The following is a 16,329-nucleotide window of genomic DNA, read 5'->3' on the forward strand; positions in this document are numbered from 1 at the left end:
CCCAAATCATGTACCTGGTTCTGAGCAATTTCCTTTGAAGTTTGCATCTTGATTTTCAGCCTCTCCTCTCACTTGATATCTGATGTTGTTTACATGGCATTTCAGTTGAATCTTCCATTTCATACCATGTGTCATCTTTTTTCAACGTTCTCTGCCCCTTTTAGCATCTTCCGTGGAAATTTCCATGTTCTTATGCTGCATACTCTACCAAGTCCCTAAAATGTGTCACCTCCCTGGGGCTTAGCCTTCCTTGGTCCTCCTCCTCCCTTTTTGACATCTGACCTGTCCCAGTCCTCCCAACAGCACACCATCATATTTTAGATTTGGGGCTTCCTTCCTCAGGGCCCTGATCTTTGCTAAGGGAGCTTCGGTGACTCCTGTGGATGCTCTGTCCTGTGTTCTTTTTCCACGTGGCACTGGGCATGTTCTTACACTATCAATTGAAAGTAACAACTTGACCCAGAAGTTTTCTAAATTTGAGGATGGCTTGTTGTTCTTCTTGTTGTTTTTACTTTTTAGCAAAACCCTTTTTACAAACTAAATATTTCAATCCATTTGCTAGTAAAAGTTTCAAACAGATAAAACATGAATAAGTGGGAATAAAGTGAGAGTGGGCTCCCAGAGACCACCCATCTGGCTTCCTCCGCAGCCCCACAGGCACTGATAAAGAAGCCTGGGGCATCAGGAAACACACTTGGAAAATCTCGACTTTTAAACAAAACGTGACTTTTAAAACGGGAGCAAAGCATGGAAGATTGATTTTGGGGAAGGGTTGTGTGCCCCACAGCCCTTCAGAAGTTACACCATATGGGCTGCCTCCTCTCTATGAAAATTAGTGAACGCTAGGGGCCCCAGCCCCAATTCCCGGCTTACTTCTGATACAGTCAGCTTCTAAATGCCACCTCTTGGCAAGACCTCAACGTGCCTTGGAATTTGGTTTATTTATTTCTTTAAAACCCAAGCTTCTGAAATGGAATCCCTATGAAGAGACTCATAAAGGCAAGGGCTTCTTTTCTTTAAAAACCGAAAAAACGAAACTAAAAACAAACAGCTCTCAAAACTTTATTCTGTGGATTATGTTTATGGCATTTTAATGCCATTCCTTAAATCTCTAAACCATATGAACTGCTGAGACTTTAACAGACTAATTATGCTGCTGGCCTTTTGAACCTGGACTGCTAGGGACTATGTTACTCCTCTGAGTTTTAAAAGGAGAGCCAAAATGTCCCTTTACCTTTTCCATGTCAGTTTTTTTCCCTATAAATGTACCAACACTCTGTGATATTGACATCATCTGGCCAACACAGAGGAATGGACCCTACCCTTTAGCTGTCCCACCCGCCAGCCATGTGGGTGTTTAGACATTCTCATACATATTCAGATTTCCTAGTTAGGCATGTGGAGCAAATCAAGCGGTTGCTACTTAGGGAGGAATTGGCAGGATGACTTTTCTTCTTTTTGGGTGAGGAAGGATTCAGGAAGAGTAGAGGGAAAAGGATTCTGAAGTAACACTAGAAAAAGAAAACAGTCTCTTTCCTCCCTCCCTCACAATCACTTCTCTATTGGTGACCCCATAAGAGTTGGTGTTTGTGAAATAGGACTCTTAAGGACTCCGCTCTAGTGAATAAAACAAGCTACCATGATCCTGACAGCCCTCACACTAGGCATGGTCAGAGTCTGAAAGGCCTGGACCCACAAAAAGTTTGGACTGATTATTTTGCATTGCCTGCACTTCATCCCTGGGAGGAATGAAGCCTAGAGCTGAGGGGGGAAGCCAAGGAGGCTTGTGAGGGCATCTGGTGTGCTTTCCTTACCCCCTGGGCATCCTTGATTGTTGAGCAGTCTAAAGAGAGCTGAGATTCTCAGAGCTTTGTTGAGGAATGACAAATGGCCAATGTGAGCTGTGGAAGCAGCTTTCAGGAGGCATCTGCTCTGATTAACCTCTTTTTTGACATCTGAGGTGGCAAGAAACCCTCTGCACTGATTGGAAAACATTGTTTAAAACAATTGCTACCTTTAGAAAGTAACCATTTTTACTTAAAATTTACTTCCGAAGAATGTTGGACTGAAGGATTGATATCTAATGATTAAAATCTAGTAGTTAATCTCCGGAAGCCAGAAAGAGAGGAATCAGAGCTACTTCACCAAGGAGGTCAGCTCAGCTCCTCCACAAACACCCATGAACACCCCAAACCACTTTTCTCTCTTTTGATGTTTATAGGTCACACATGCAACTTGGCACAAGAGTATGTACTGTCTTACATGGTGAATGATTGTTTTATATGTTCTGTCTTGACTCCTCAGTGATCTATTTCTTAAAGGCAAAGAACGAGAACATGGGTTACATTTTTAATATACCACACAAGGTTTCCCTGCTCAGTGCTGGGCACAGGACAGGTCCTCAGAAAATCTTGGTTTGTTGATCAGTGATTGGCAAGTTCCAGTCATTGTCAAATGCATCGAAGAGCCCAACACCAAGCCTTGGTCTGCTTCTGCTGATCGATGGTATTGGCCAAAGAAGCAACAGCCACAGGCATTCGGGAAGCTGCGGTGAGTTTTATGGCATTCCAGGCTGAAAAGTATCATCTGTTCAAAATGCTTAAAACTAACTTGTATATTAAATATGACTAATTTTTTCTTCCTTGTCAATTTTTGTGCCTAAGTATTCTCACTGCAATATAACATAAAAGCTAACACAGACCTTGGAGCATTCACATTCCAGCTCTGCTATTTATTGGTTGTGACCTTGAGGAATTCTATAAACTCTAAATATCTTTTTCCCTCTCATTTTTTTTTTCTTTTCTCTCATCTTCAGACAGCATCCCTAAAATTGTTGCAGGATAACTTGTTTGCTTGGAAGTTAAATCTCCCGCTCTACACTGTTAAGGAGACTAACCATTGATGTAGTTCAAAATACTCCCACAGATATACACAAAAACATACCTAGATAGAGAATGATAGATAGATAGATAGATAGATAGAGAGATAGATAGATAGATGATAGATAGTAGAAGGTAGATAGATGATACATGATAGATTATTCTAATTACACTCTTAAGAGGATAGATTATGCTAAAGAGAGACTCACTCACAATCTAAACCAGGATGGGTTGAAGTGTGCAGTTTGGGATATATTCTTGGGGCAGAACATTGATATTTGTACAAATGGTAGAAGCATAGAAAATGTTGAGGCAAGGAGGGGACCCGGGAGAGAGGAGAGCAGGGTGGTTGGAGTGGAGCACAGGATCAGAAGAGGATGAAGAGCTGGGAGGTCCCCACTGGTAGAGTAGCCCAGAAGGAGCTTTGAAGAGAAAAATTACTAGGGAGTTATTAATTTGTTTGCCATGAGGTATGTTGGCATCTCTCTCCTTGTGTATCACCGTCGTGTCTTTAATAGAATACCCTTGACTGTATTATGCTCACTGAGGTTTTTCTGTGAAAATTCTTTCCATTGGGAATATTTAGAGGATAAACTTCACTTTCTTTATCTCTAAAATAGTGATAATGATGGGGTTAGAGCGTTAAGTATCAAATGCGCTTATGAAATGCTGGCATATAATAAATGATTATGTTTTTACATTTTAAATACATCGTGAATTGATTTATCTATAAGTTCATAACTGCCTATGATTTTATACTTACTATTGGTTAGAATTGTTTTTGTGTTGCAATATAATGAATGTTTGAGAGTGCAGGTATTGGAGTCAGACAAACCTGGGTTCAAATGCTGACTCCGCCCCTATTTTTGTGTGAATTCAGGCAAATGCCCTCTCTTTTCTTATTTGTAAAATGGGGATTATATTCATGTCATAGAGACATGGGGAAGGGAGAAGGCTAAGGAGACAACATTCCAAGGCTGTATTACTCAAGGTTCCCAAAGGAAAAAAGATTAAACATTCAAATGGGGGTAACTGGAGGAGAATTTAAGAAAGGGACAATTTATAAAGTTGTGGGTAGGCTGTAGGGGAAGCAGCACAATGGCTGGTACTGAATCCTGAGACTAGCAATAGAGGGCATGAGAGGTGTGGAGAGGAGCAGAGAGGGGTGGAGAGGGTAAGGACTGTTGTGTGGAACACAGGATAAGGGAGTCACTTGATGTGGTCCACACTGATCAGTATCTCTGGGCACAGAGCAGAGATGGGGGGCAGGATGGAGGTGGATACAGAGAGGCATGGAAAGTGTCCAACATGAAAATGATTAGCAAAGTGCCTGGTGTAGTAGTACTCAATAAATGATTGCATATATTAAACAGAATAAGATATATATAATATTAATGATCATGAATCTATAGTTTTTTTCTGTACCCCAAGAAATCAAAAGAATATCTGGTTTTATATACCTAGTGAAATCAGTATGATTAAAATATTGGTTCTTGCCAATTCACCAGGGTTCATTAGAATCCCCTCATAGGTATCCCATCCTCAGGATGCAGGGGCAGCGTTTCCAGATTCCCTGCTAAACTGTCTTTCTCATGACAGGAGTATAAATATGCTCTATGAGGAGGAACTTCACTGCCAGTGATAAAATACCCTGGCTTGCTCACTTTCCGGCCATGCTACCCGAGCCAAGGTACCATACCTCTTTGAGCCTCATGTATAAAAATGACCTTCTATTTTTGTGGCAACACAGATGGACCTTGAGGGTATTATACTAAGTGAGATAAGTCAGATGGAGAAAGACAAATACCATATGATTTCCCTCATATGTGGACTATGAAAAAAAAAAAAATGAAAAGCCAAAATAAAAGAACTAACCAAACAGAAAACAAACACATAGATACAGAGAACAGAGTAGTAGTTACCAGAGTGAGGTGGGGTAGGGTGAAATGGGTAAAGGGATCAACTGTATGGTGATGGATGGAAAGGAAATTTTTTGTGGTGAGCACACTGTAAGGTATATAGAGGTAGAAATATAATGTTGTCCATGTGAAATTTATATAGCATTATAAACCAATGTTACTTCAATAAAAATAAATATTAAATTTTAAAAATGATTTTCTAAACATTGATGGACCGCAAGCCTTAGTCCCCTGCCCTTTACTCTTCTCTGTCTAATCTCAATTCTTGAGTGATCTCATCTAGTCTCAAGGATTTAACTATCATTTATAAGAGATGACCTCAAGCCCAGACTCTATTCTGAGCACCACATTAGTACATCCAACTGCCTACGTATCATCTCCACTTGGATGTTAAAAGTCATCTCAGATAGAATTTGTCCCAAACCACATTCTTGATTCTTCCTTCTCCACCTTCCCAGGACCCCCCACCAAAAAAAAAAAAAAAAAGGAAAAAGGAAAAAAAAATTTTTGCCCCTACCCACAGTCATCTCATCTAATGGACCTCCATCTCTCTAGATGCTTAGGTTTAAACCCCACATTCTTCCATGACTCCTCTTTCTCTCATACCTCACATGCTATCCATCAGCCAGTCCTGTCAGCTCTGTCTCCAAATCACATTCACACGCTCAGCACCTTTACAGAAGAGCCCTGGACTGAGCCCCCATCACCTCTCAGTTAGAATAATTTGGATTAACTGTCTCTAACTGGTCTTCCTGCTTCCACAGTCTTCTTTCCCACACCATAGTCATAGTCTCCACAGGGATGATATTTGTAAATATAGGTCATATCATACCACTTATCTGCTCAGAACTCTAAATTGCTTCTTGACTCACTCCAAGTAAAAGTCAAAGTCTTACCATCATGTCCTGTGAAGTCCCTACATGATTTGTGTCCTCACTCTCCATTGATTGACCCCATCTCTTATTTTTCTATCCCGTAGTGACTCTGTTCCAGCTACACTGGGCTTCCTTGCTGTTCTATGAACATGCTAAGTATTCTCCCATTGCAGGCAGGTTGCTTGCATTTGCTGTCCCCTTTGCTTGGTACTGTCTTCTCTGTCCCCAGGTATCCTGAGCAGTCCTACATTTCCATCAGATTCTGCACAAAGTCCCTTGCTCAGCAAGGTCTTCTCTGACCCTGCATCTAAAATAACACATCTCACTCTCAATTCTACTTCCCTGCTTAATATTTTCCATGGTGTTACTATCATCTTACATATATTCATACTCATTTCTTTGTTTGTGTTTAGTCTCCTTCCTCTAGAATACAAGCTCCAGGAAGTCAGGACTGTGTCTCTTATATTCACTGCTATGTTCCCATAGTTACGACAATGAATGAATTAGCTCACAGCTTAGAGTTGTAAGGACCGTTAACAGTTGGTGCTTCAATAAGATGAAAGTCCTGAAAGGGTCTTTCTTAAATAAAATACACATGGTCTGGGATTCTGTGCTAGTCTGTTAAATACTTATTTTATGTTCTATTGCCAATAAAAAGTACTAATAAATAATGTAATTTTAAGTTGTTTTTGGTGTTAAAGGAAATATATGTTCATACTTAAGTATACTTTTCATGTGTGAGTTTTAGGATACAAATATTAAGACCACAAAAATTTCAATGAAATAACATTTGTGAAATTGTCTGTCATGGGGCCCAGAAGATGGAGGCGTCTTAGTAGATGTTTGTTTTCTTCCTGCCATCCTTCTGGAGGCAGAGGAACTTCTGTTGCTCCTGAACTTGGGGTTGGAGTATGCATTTTATCAAACCTGTTACTCCACTTACACACCTCTTTCAATTCTATTCACCAGAAGTCAGTGGGCAACATGCAAATGTAGGAACACTGCCATGAAGACGTGTGATGATTTCTGCAGATTTCCCAAGTGTTCTCCCGTATATGCAACATAAATTATTACACAAATAATTCCTAGAGTATCTTACAATGGCATAGTGCAGTGTTTCCCAAACTGTGTTCCAAATCAATGCAACCATCTATAAGATATGAATTGAAGTTCCTCAAAGGCAATGTTTCATGGTCAAAGAAATCTGGAGAAGATGGGGTTAAAGAAGACTAAACAGATTCCAAATTACAGTCCTTCTTTTAGTGTTTTATCTAATAACCTGTGTTGTGAGTCTTCTCGAGAAAAGTCATACGTGTAGGATTTTCTAAACTTACTTCACCATAGAACCCATCTTTATAGACCCTCAAGTTCAACCAAACACACTTTGGAATATCCAGTATAGTTTAAAAAGACTTGATTCGATTTTCATATAATCCTCTAACTTAACAGAAAAAAACATAATTATCCCCATTTTACAGATAAAAGGAAACTCTCAGCATGATAACTGGCTTCTTCATGGGTTGTAAAAAGGTAGAGTGAACTAAACTAAGAGCTTTTGCTGAGAATTTTAATTTTCATTCCATTGCAACATATTGCCATCTAATTGGTATTAGTTTCCTAAGGCTGCTGAAACACATCACTGTAAACTGGATTGCTAAACAAGAGTTATTTTTCTCTCTCATGCTTCTGGAGGCTCTGAGGGAGAATCCGTTCCATGGCTCCTTCCTAGCTTCTGGTGGTTGCCAGCAGTTCTTGGAGTTCCTTGGCTTGTAGCTACAACACTCCAATTTCTGCCTCTGTCTTCACATGAGTTTCTTCCTCCTGTGTGTGTCTCAGTGTCTCTCTCCTTATAAGGGCACTGGTCTTTGGATTTTCTAAATTATTCTGCTGCAGAAAGGCTTGCTATGTACAAGCTTGAAGCCTTCATTTTTCTAGGCTAGAATCAAATCTTTATTTTATGACCCAATCGGGAGTCCCCGTCACACCTTCAGTCAGAGTAATTGTCTCTGTGTGAGTATTTGCCAGCTTATTTCTTTTTCTTTATTGGAATTTACCAGAATTCCATGCAGTATTCTGGCACAATGCACCTATATGACACCAAGAGGCTGTGATAATAATTTTCTAATGATTCTCAGATTTCTTATGGCTTTGAGGTCATGCCAGCCTTTTGGGACATTCTCCATCAAGCTATTGGAAAGAAGTGTTCTCCCCTTTCAAGACTGCTCTGTCAGTAAAGTTTAAGTCTAGAGCTGCTGGCACCTGTCTTTGTCACTTCTGGGAAGAAGACTCCTGAGCATCGAGACAACTTCAAGGAAGAAAGAGGAAGGATGGAAGGAAAGAAAGAGGAGGAGGGAGGCGGAGGGGGGAGAACGACAAGGGGAAGGAGAGATCTAATCCAACTGAGGCCCTGGATCCAGCCATCCCTGAACTGCCCTATTACAAAGAACAGAAAATTCTTTTTCACGGGTCGACTTGTATCCTTTGCCTGACATTGTCCAGACAAATATAGTATGAAGTTCCTTACGTCCAGTTATAATCTGCTAAAGGCGAGGGAGATGGAGCTGTGAGCAAGCGCCTGCCTTGGGTCAGGCTGTGTTAGGTCCATTATATGTTATGTCATTTAAGTCTTATAATGACTTTATCAATTAGGTATTGCTAACCCATAAATTAAAAAATAAAAACATTAGGATATTTTCCTATAACTTGCAAGAATAAGGTTTAAAAATAAAATGAAGATATATGTGTATATATGTCTGTGTGTTTATATGTATATATAGATACATCCTCTCTATATACATACATCTGTTAATGTCATTTACATTAAGAGATATATGTATATGTATGTATATATATATATACATATATATATATATATACGTGTGTTTATATATATAAGTGTGAAACAAACAAAATTGACCTGCTAGTGGTGAAGAGACTTCAGCTCCCTATTTAGAATCAGTGGGAGGGTTTCCAGGGCTGTCAACTCACTCGCCAGGAAAGCCAACTTTCTACTGAAACCTTGAATTGTACATATAAACACTGAGAAATGTATTTTAATTCCCCACAGGCAAGTATTCTGTAAAAAGAGACAAGAGGGGTATTCTAAATTCCTGGAAATCAGGTGGAGGAAGGACTGTAGCCATAGGAGAATAGGAACAAAGCATCCATTTCTGTGTTGAGTACCCTGGAGGGAAACTTCATTCCATTCAATGCCCCCTGGCTGCATGAGTTCCTCTGAAATGGCCATACTGTTTAATGTCAAACTGAAGTGGCGTACCTAGAGATTATCATACTAAGTGAAGTAAGTCAGTCAAAGATAAATATCATATGATATCACTTGTATGTGGAATTAAAAAAATGATACAAATGAACTTCTTTACCAAACAGAAACAGACTCACAGACATAGAAAACAAACTTACAGTTACCAAAGAGGAAAGGTAGGGGGATGAGGAATAGATTAGGAATTTGGGTGTAACATATACACACTACTGTATGTAAAATGGATAAACAACAAGGACGTACTGTATAGCACAGGGAACTATACTCAATATTTTGTAATAACCTATATGAGAAAAGAATCTGAAAAAGAATATACATTTTATATATATATATTATATATATATATAATATATAACTGAATCACTTTGCTGTACACCTGAAACTAACAAACATTGTAAATCAACTATACTTCAATAAAAAATATATGTAAAAAATATTTTAAAAAATAAATAAAATAAAAATTTAAAAAATGAAGTGGAGTGACCCTACTATGGAAAATAATACAGTAGTTATCTACTTTCAGTTTCTTACCCTTGCCACGATAGGCTAGCTGTGTCACTGCCGCCCTCACACACATATCGAATGCCTAGAGTCTTCTAGTGACTTGACACCATTCATGGGATAAAAGCTCCTTATCTCCAAACCAGGGAATGCACTCTCCCAAAGTCCCCATCTGACCAGATCTGACTCTTGTCTACCTGGCCAACCTCATGTCCTCACCTGTGGCTTACGCTCCAGCTAAACCAGTCTGCTTCCAGTTACACCAACACGTCATGCTCTGCAGTGCTGTCCAGGCTTTGCAGGTGTGTCCCTTCTGCCTGGACTCCCTTTCCCCGTCCTATTTGCTTGACAAACATCATTTTAATCTCTTGCAGGGATCTCCTTGATGAGGCACATAAACCCGGAGTTAATACCTTGTTCCCTGTGCTATTTATATCTTTGCTTCCATAACACATACATTTTTTTTCTATCTGCAATAATAGTAAGGATAACACTTCTGTCTAGTACGCATATAAGTGGGGGATTTTTGCTTTGGAAAAATAGTCCATTATAGTGTATCCAGCCATAGGCTTTGGGATGAAACTGCTTGTGTTTAAATCTGAATTCTACCTTTTATTACCTGTGAGACCTTGGATATTTATCTTCTCTGGGCCTCAGATTCCTCATCTATCAAGTGGGGATGGTAATACTAACACTCCAGGGGATTTCTGTGAAGATGAATTGAGATAGTCTAAGCCAAGTGATGGTTGCAGGTATGTTCTCAACAAAGTATATTATGTTGTCTATTAACTTAGGGAAGAAGGATGCTCTTTGTCAGGAATTGGCCAAAGTAATGCTAGAGCATAATTAGGCCATTTTCAAGACACTGCAGGACGTCTGTTCTATTTTCCTCTCTTGCTTGTGCACATCAGCTGCTTACAAAGCTGACTCAGGATAAGAACACCAGCCTTGTCAGTCACCTAGGGAGACACCTCTGTCTTGCTGTTTCCAGACTCCCCCAAAGGTTCCAATCAAATAGCATAGAGTACTGCTGGTTTGGGGCACAGACAGCCCCTAATTCAGCATTCTCCCAAATTCCATGCCATATTTTGTCACCTGAGCCTTGAAAGTTTTGCCATTTTAAGTTTCTTTTGAGTAGGCCTAGCTGCTTCTGAACCCATTACAAGAATCTTCTTGGGAAGGAATGAAGGAAACGGTTCTGGCAGGTTCTAGCACTCCTCCTATAATCTAAGGATCTCAGACACTAGCCACCATTCTCTCCTTTACTTCCTGCCCCAAACGGCAGGCACATCAGTAGGCAAGTATACAGTGGGAGCTCTGCAGGTAACAGCATGGCTTTCCAGCACAGCCAGCCCAAAAGCTCATTTAAACCAGCCATGTTGTTGTGGTTTGCTAACTATTGTCTTTACCAGTGAATTCTATGTGCTGGGTAAGTCCAGGGTGCAGACCACTGTGGAAAGCTTCCAGGCCAACCTTCGTGCTGGTGAAGCCCAATTAAACAGAAGTACACCAGGCAGGAAGCACTCCTGCCTACAGGTCAGTGTGTGTCTCACAAGTTGCTTTTTTAACAAAATCCAGTGCCATTTATTTGGTTAGATAATCCAAGGCATACTTTCATTAACCAGAGTCAATCTATCTCTTTCCTCCAAAATGAAAGACGCATTTAAGTTCTCTGGCTTTCTCTTTAGTGGTAGATGAAGGCAATTTAAAAAACTGACTAAGAAGAATTCCCCTTGGATTCATCCTTCTACCTTCCTCCAAGCACAGCATTAAAGATGAACCAGCATCACGCTGTACTGAGCAAGGCGCCAGATTATACTTTAACAAAGCTAATGTGAGCTTTGATCTTTAACCCTTGAATAGTGGTCACAGAGAGCAGTTTCACTTAATCTATTAGCATCTATAAACACAGTCTCAGGCATTTACTTTTAGAGAAAATAACCTGCTCATTTCAGTGGAACAGGGTGGACAGCCAAGGTCAATGAAGCATCAAAAGTAAGTTTTCCAGCCCGTCGTGGAGGCGGGATGGGGGATGACTTTTTTTTTTTTTTAATCGTATTTAACAAATAGCATCTGAATGGAATTTTAAATCAAAACCCCAGATGATAAAATCTTGGCAGAAGAACCTACTATTTTTAGCACTTTTTTTTTTTTTTTTACCTTCTGACATCTGTTCTTCTCACTTTCCGAAAGAACCATTTCACTTAGCTAATGCTGTGAGGTGTGGGCTGAGAAGTTACTCATTTTCTCCGTCACCCATAGAAACAATTTCTTAAGACTTAAAGGAGATTTTTTTACCCACCTCTTTCATATGAGGTAAATCCTTACCAAGCTTGAGAAACAATCAAAATTCAGAAAGTCTGAGAGCTACCTCGTGGAATCCTGGCTTGCTTTTCTCAGGCAGGAGAAATATATCACTTGCCCCACCTACAGGTATGACTTGGAATTGCCTGTAAAGGGGATTCTGGGAGCAGAAGGTATTTCCTGAATCTCAAATTTAAACCAAACACCATGAAAGAGATAAGAGAGAATTAAAAGATAAAATTTCTATTCTCAAAGAACATATAATGTGTGGGAAAAGTAAAACTACTTAGAAATTATAACAAAAATGTAATATATAATTTTCCAAGGATTCTGTGAAGATGGTAGGTTCACTATATGTGCTTGACCCCTTTCTCTCCCCAGGGTCCCCACTGAGACCCTGAAGACTTGTTTTGTATAAGTTTGGGGCAGGAAGGAGGGAAGGAAACGTTAGCCAGCTGTAGAGTCAGGAGGGGGAGGGGTCCCACCTGCACAGCAATGATCAAGGGCTCCTGGCCACAGCCTGGGGCAGCCAAGTGATTTCCTTGTAAGGCCCTGGGACAGGGATGCTGAAAAACCCTAGAAGAGGCTAGCACACCCAGAGGAGCCTGGGACAAAAATCCAAGGTTACTGCAGATACTTGAGGAGGTCAGCCGGCTGTCCAGGCCTGTCACCTCAGTGACCCCAGGAGGGGCTGCCAGTTTCCAGAAGAGGCCTGCCTGGCTCAGCCACACTGTTCCCCTCTCGTGTTAACTTTCTTTGCCTCGAGATCAGGAGATGCCCAGGAACCTGGTGGCTTCTGTCGCTATCCATTAATCCCAAGATCACAGCTGGTTGGCCCATTGTCACCAGCCTCCTGGAGTAGTAAAGCAATTTTTTTTTTTTCTGTCTGCCAATTCTCAACTCTCATGGAAACAGATCGCCAGTTCTAAGGAATGTCCCTCCTAATAATAACATGCTGGGCTGCTTGTGGGTCTGCAAGGATGGTGATAAAATTGAAGAGGCTACTGTACTTTGTTATTTTTAAAGAACATACAAGCATATTGTAGTCATAAATATTAAAAGACTGAGAAAAAATATGCTGGCGTTTATGAGACTATGCTGGAAGCTTATTATGACAAACTGTCCACATGGGGTGCATGTTTCTGGATGACACCTGATGGGTGATCCAGATCTCCTGGATCTTGTCCTGACAAATCTTGTTTGCTGCTATCTCTGCTTGAAACTTCGTCCTCCTCTGCTTCCTGAGACTGCAGCTGGTAGGATATTTGCATCTGCAGCAGCCTTCTGTACTCTTGGGCTAAACCGTAGCCTCTTGCAAAATTCTCCTACTCTCTGTTAAGTTCTTCAAGACCTTCATTTGTGGGATCCTATTCCATAGCACCTTCTTCCTGTTCTTTGCCTTTTCTTTGCAAGCTTTCTTGCACTTGAACTTTTCTTGTACACATGACCTCATTCCCACGGTGTTTCCTTTCCTTCCTGTCAAGTCGCAGCAAACTGTCCTTCTCAGCCAACTTCTTTTCCTTCTTTTCCTCTATTATTCTGTTTAATTCTTTCTCCCAAGCATCTTCCTCTTCACGTTGCTCTGCTAAATATCCCTGAGAAAGCTTCCGTTTTCTTCCCATGTCTTCTCTTTTCTTGCTTCTTTCTTATTAGTCTCTTCGTGGACCTTTTTTTTTTTTTTTTTGTGGTGGCCTCTCCCGTTGCGGAGCACAGGCTCTGGACGCGCAGGCTCAGTGGCCATGGTTCACGCGCTCAGCCGCTCCGCGGCATGTGGGATCTTCCTGGACCGGGGCACGAACCCGTGTCCCCTGCATCGGCAGGCGGACTCTCAACCACTGCGCCACCAGGGAATCCCTATTCGTGGAACTTTTGAAGGGCCCTTTGCATGAGTTTCATGTTCAAGTCCTGCTCTGTTCTCTATTCCTGTTGAATAGGTCCTACCTTCTCTCAGAGGGCTTTTTGCAAAAAGGTCCTAATTTCCTGCTTTGTCTCCTCTTCCTTTAGCTTATACTGTTCTTTCTCAAGTTTACCCTTTGTACCGTTGTTTCTCCTCTTCTCTGTCGCTGCACCACCCACTCTTGTGTTTGATGTTGGTGACCTGGGTGCCCAGCCCCTGGTGTGTGTTCTCCACCAGCTCTTTCTGTCTCCTCGCCTCCTGGGCTTCTCAGTTTTTCTTGGCTCATTGGTCTTTCTCCCAGGATTCTGAGACCATCTCCTCTTCCACCAGCTTCTACCTCTTCAGCTCCTCACTGAATTCTGCCTGTGCTTTCCGCTCTTCACACACCTTCTGACGGATATAAAGCAACTCAACATGGACCTTCTCGCAGCATTATTTGAATTGCTATCTAACTTTTTAGCCACAAAACTCTGTCTTTATTTTCCTTTTTTCTCTTTCAATAATGATTTTTCTTCTCATTCTTTGTTTTCCTCCTCAATTGTTTCTTCTTTCAACTGCATTTCAGTAAAATACTCATTTTCTTCTGATGTTAAATGTTCATGTAGTTTATTTCATCTTTTGTCAGTGTAGATGGAATACTGTACTTAAATATTTTAATATATTGAGGTAACATTGGTTTATAACATATATGTTTCATGTGTACAACATTCTATTTCACCTAATGTATACACTACAGTGTGCTCACCACCAAAAGCTTAGTTTCTATCCATTGTGATACATAATTCCCTTTACTGGTTCAGACCTTCCCACACACCTTCCCCTCTGGTAACCATTACTCTGTTCTCTGTATCTACATGTTTATTTTTGTTTGGTTTAATTTATTTACTTATTTATTTATTTACCACGTATGAGTGAATTCATAAGGTACTTGTCCTTCTCCATCTGGCTTATTTCACTTAGAATAATACCCTCAAGATCCATCTATATGGATCTATATGCAAATGGCAAGATTTCATTTTTTCTGGCTTAGTAGTATTCCATTGTATATATATATATATATATACCACATCTTTATATCCATTCACCCATTGATGTGTACTTAGGCTATTTCCATATCTTGGGTATTGTAAATAATGCTGCCATGAACATAGGGGTGTATACAACTTTTTGAATTCGTTTTTTCATATTCTTCAAAAACTATCCAGAGTGGAATAGCTGGGTCATATGCTAGTTCTATTCTTAATATTTTGAGGAATCTCCATATTGTTTTACATAATGCCTGCACCAATTTATATTCCCACCAACAGTGTGTGAGGTGTTTCTCCACCTCCTTTCCGACACTTGTTATCTCTTGCCTTTTTGATAATAGCCATTCTAACAGGTGAGAGGTGATAGCTCATTGTGGTTTTGATTTTCATTTCTCTAATAACTAGTGATGTTAAACATTTTTCCACGTGACTATTGGCCATCTGTATGTCTTCTTTGGAAAAATGTCTATTCAACTCCTTGCCCATTATTAAATCAGGTTGTTTTTTTGCTGTTGTTGAGTTGTATGAGTTCTTTATATATTTTGGATATAACCCTTTATCAGATATAGGATTTTCAAATATCTTCTCCCATTTGGTAGGTTGTCTTTTTGTTTGGTTGATGGTCTCCTTTGCTGTGCAGAAGCGTTTAGTTTGATGTGGTCTCATTTGTTTACTTTTGTTTCCCTGTCTGAGGAGATGTATCCAGAAAGATATTGCCAAGACCAATGTCTGCACGAAGTCTTGTATGCAAATTTTCATAGCAGCTTTGTTCACAGTAGCTGAAACCTAGAAACAATCCAAATATCTATGAAATACTAATATGAAATAAAAGGAATGAACAGTACTGCTATACAAAACAACATAGAGGGATCTTAAAATCATTACACTAAGTAACAGAATCCAGACACAAAAGATAGCATATGGTATGATTTTATTCACATAGAGTTCTATCTGAAAGGAAAGCTATAGTGACATATAGTAGACCAGTGGTTGCTAGGGCTTGGGGGTCCCTAGGAGTTGGGGGTAAGAACAAGGGATATATGAAAAAGGGCATAAGACATATTAGGGTGATGGAAATTTTCTTTACCTTATTTGTGGTTATGGTTATTCAACTGTTGTCAAAACTCATCAAATTGTACCATTAAAATGGATAAATTTTAGTGTATGTAAATTATACTTTAAAAATCTAATTAATTTAAAAATATCTAATAAATTCTGTCATTTAATAATAGTACTATTATGAGCTGTGGGACTCACTGCTACCTCTTGGGATTTCTGCTGCATAAGCATCATACCTGTAGCAATATGCTTGACACTATCTATTAATTCTTAAGGGTTTACTATATGGCAGGCACTTTTTTGACTGATTTTACAGTTTTTGATAAAATAATCTTTCTACCGCCCTGCGAGGGAAGCATTGTTGTCTCCATTTGACAGATGAGGAAACTAATCCCAAAAATATTAATTAACAGCTAGTAAGTGTCAAATTTACATTTTGAAACAGGTAATTTGACTTTAAAGACAAGATTCTTAACCATGACTGCATGGTGAAAGGCAAACACAGGAAATGTACATGTCAATACACTGCAGTCTGTTTAATCTCCCAAATGAAGGGTACATGCAAATAGTAAGTCCTATGAATTCAA

At 39.9% G+C, this 16,329-nt stretch overlaps 1 pseudogene; it reads right to left on the bottom strand.

The window, feature by feature from the left end:
* Positions 1-12,851: 12,851 nt before the first annotated feature.
* On the bottom strand, positions 12,852-14,275 carry LOC115866457 (cilia- and flagella-associated protein 53 pseudogene; annotated as a pseudogene).
* Positions 14,276-16,329: the final 2,054 nt, after the last annotated feature.

Source organism: Globicephala melas, chromosome 3 (assembly GCF_963455315.2).
Source record: "Globicephala melas chromosome 3, mGloMel1.2, whole genome shotgun sequence".
Taxonomy (NCBI): Eukaryota; Metazoa; Chordata; class Mammalia; order Artiodactyla; family Delphinidae; genus Globicephala; species Globicephala melas.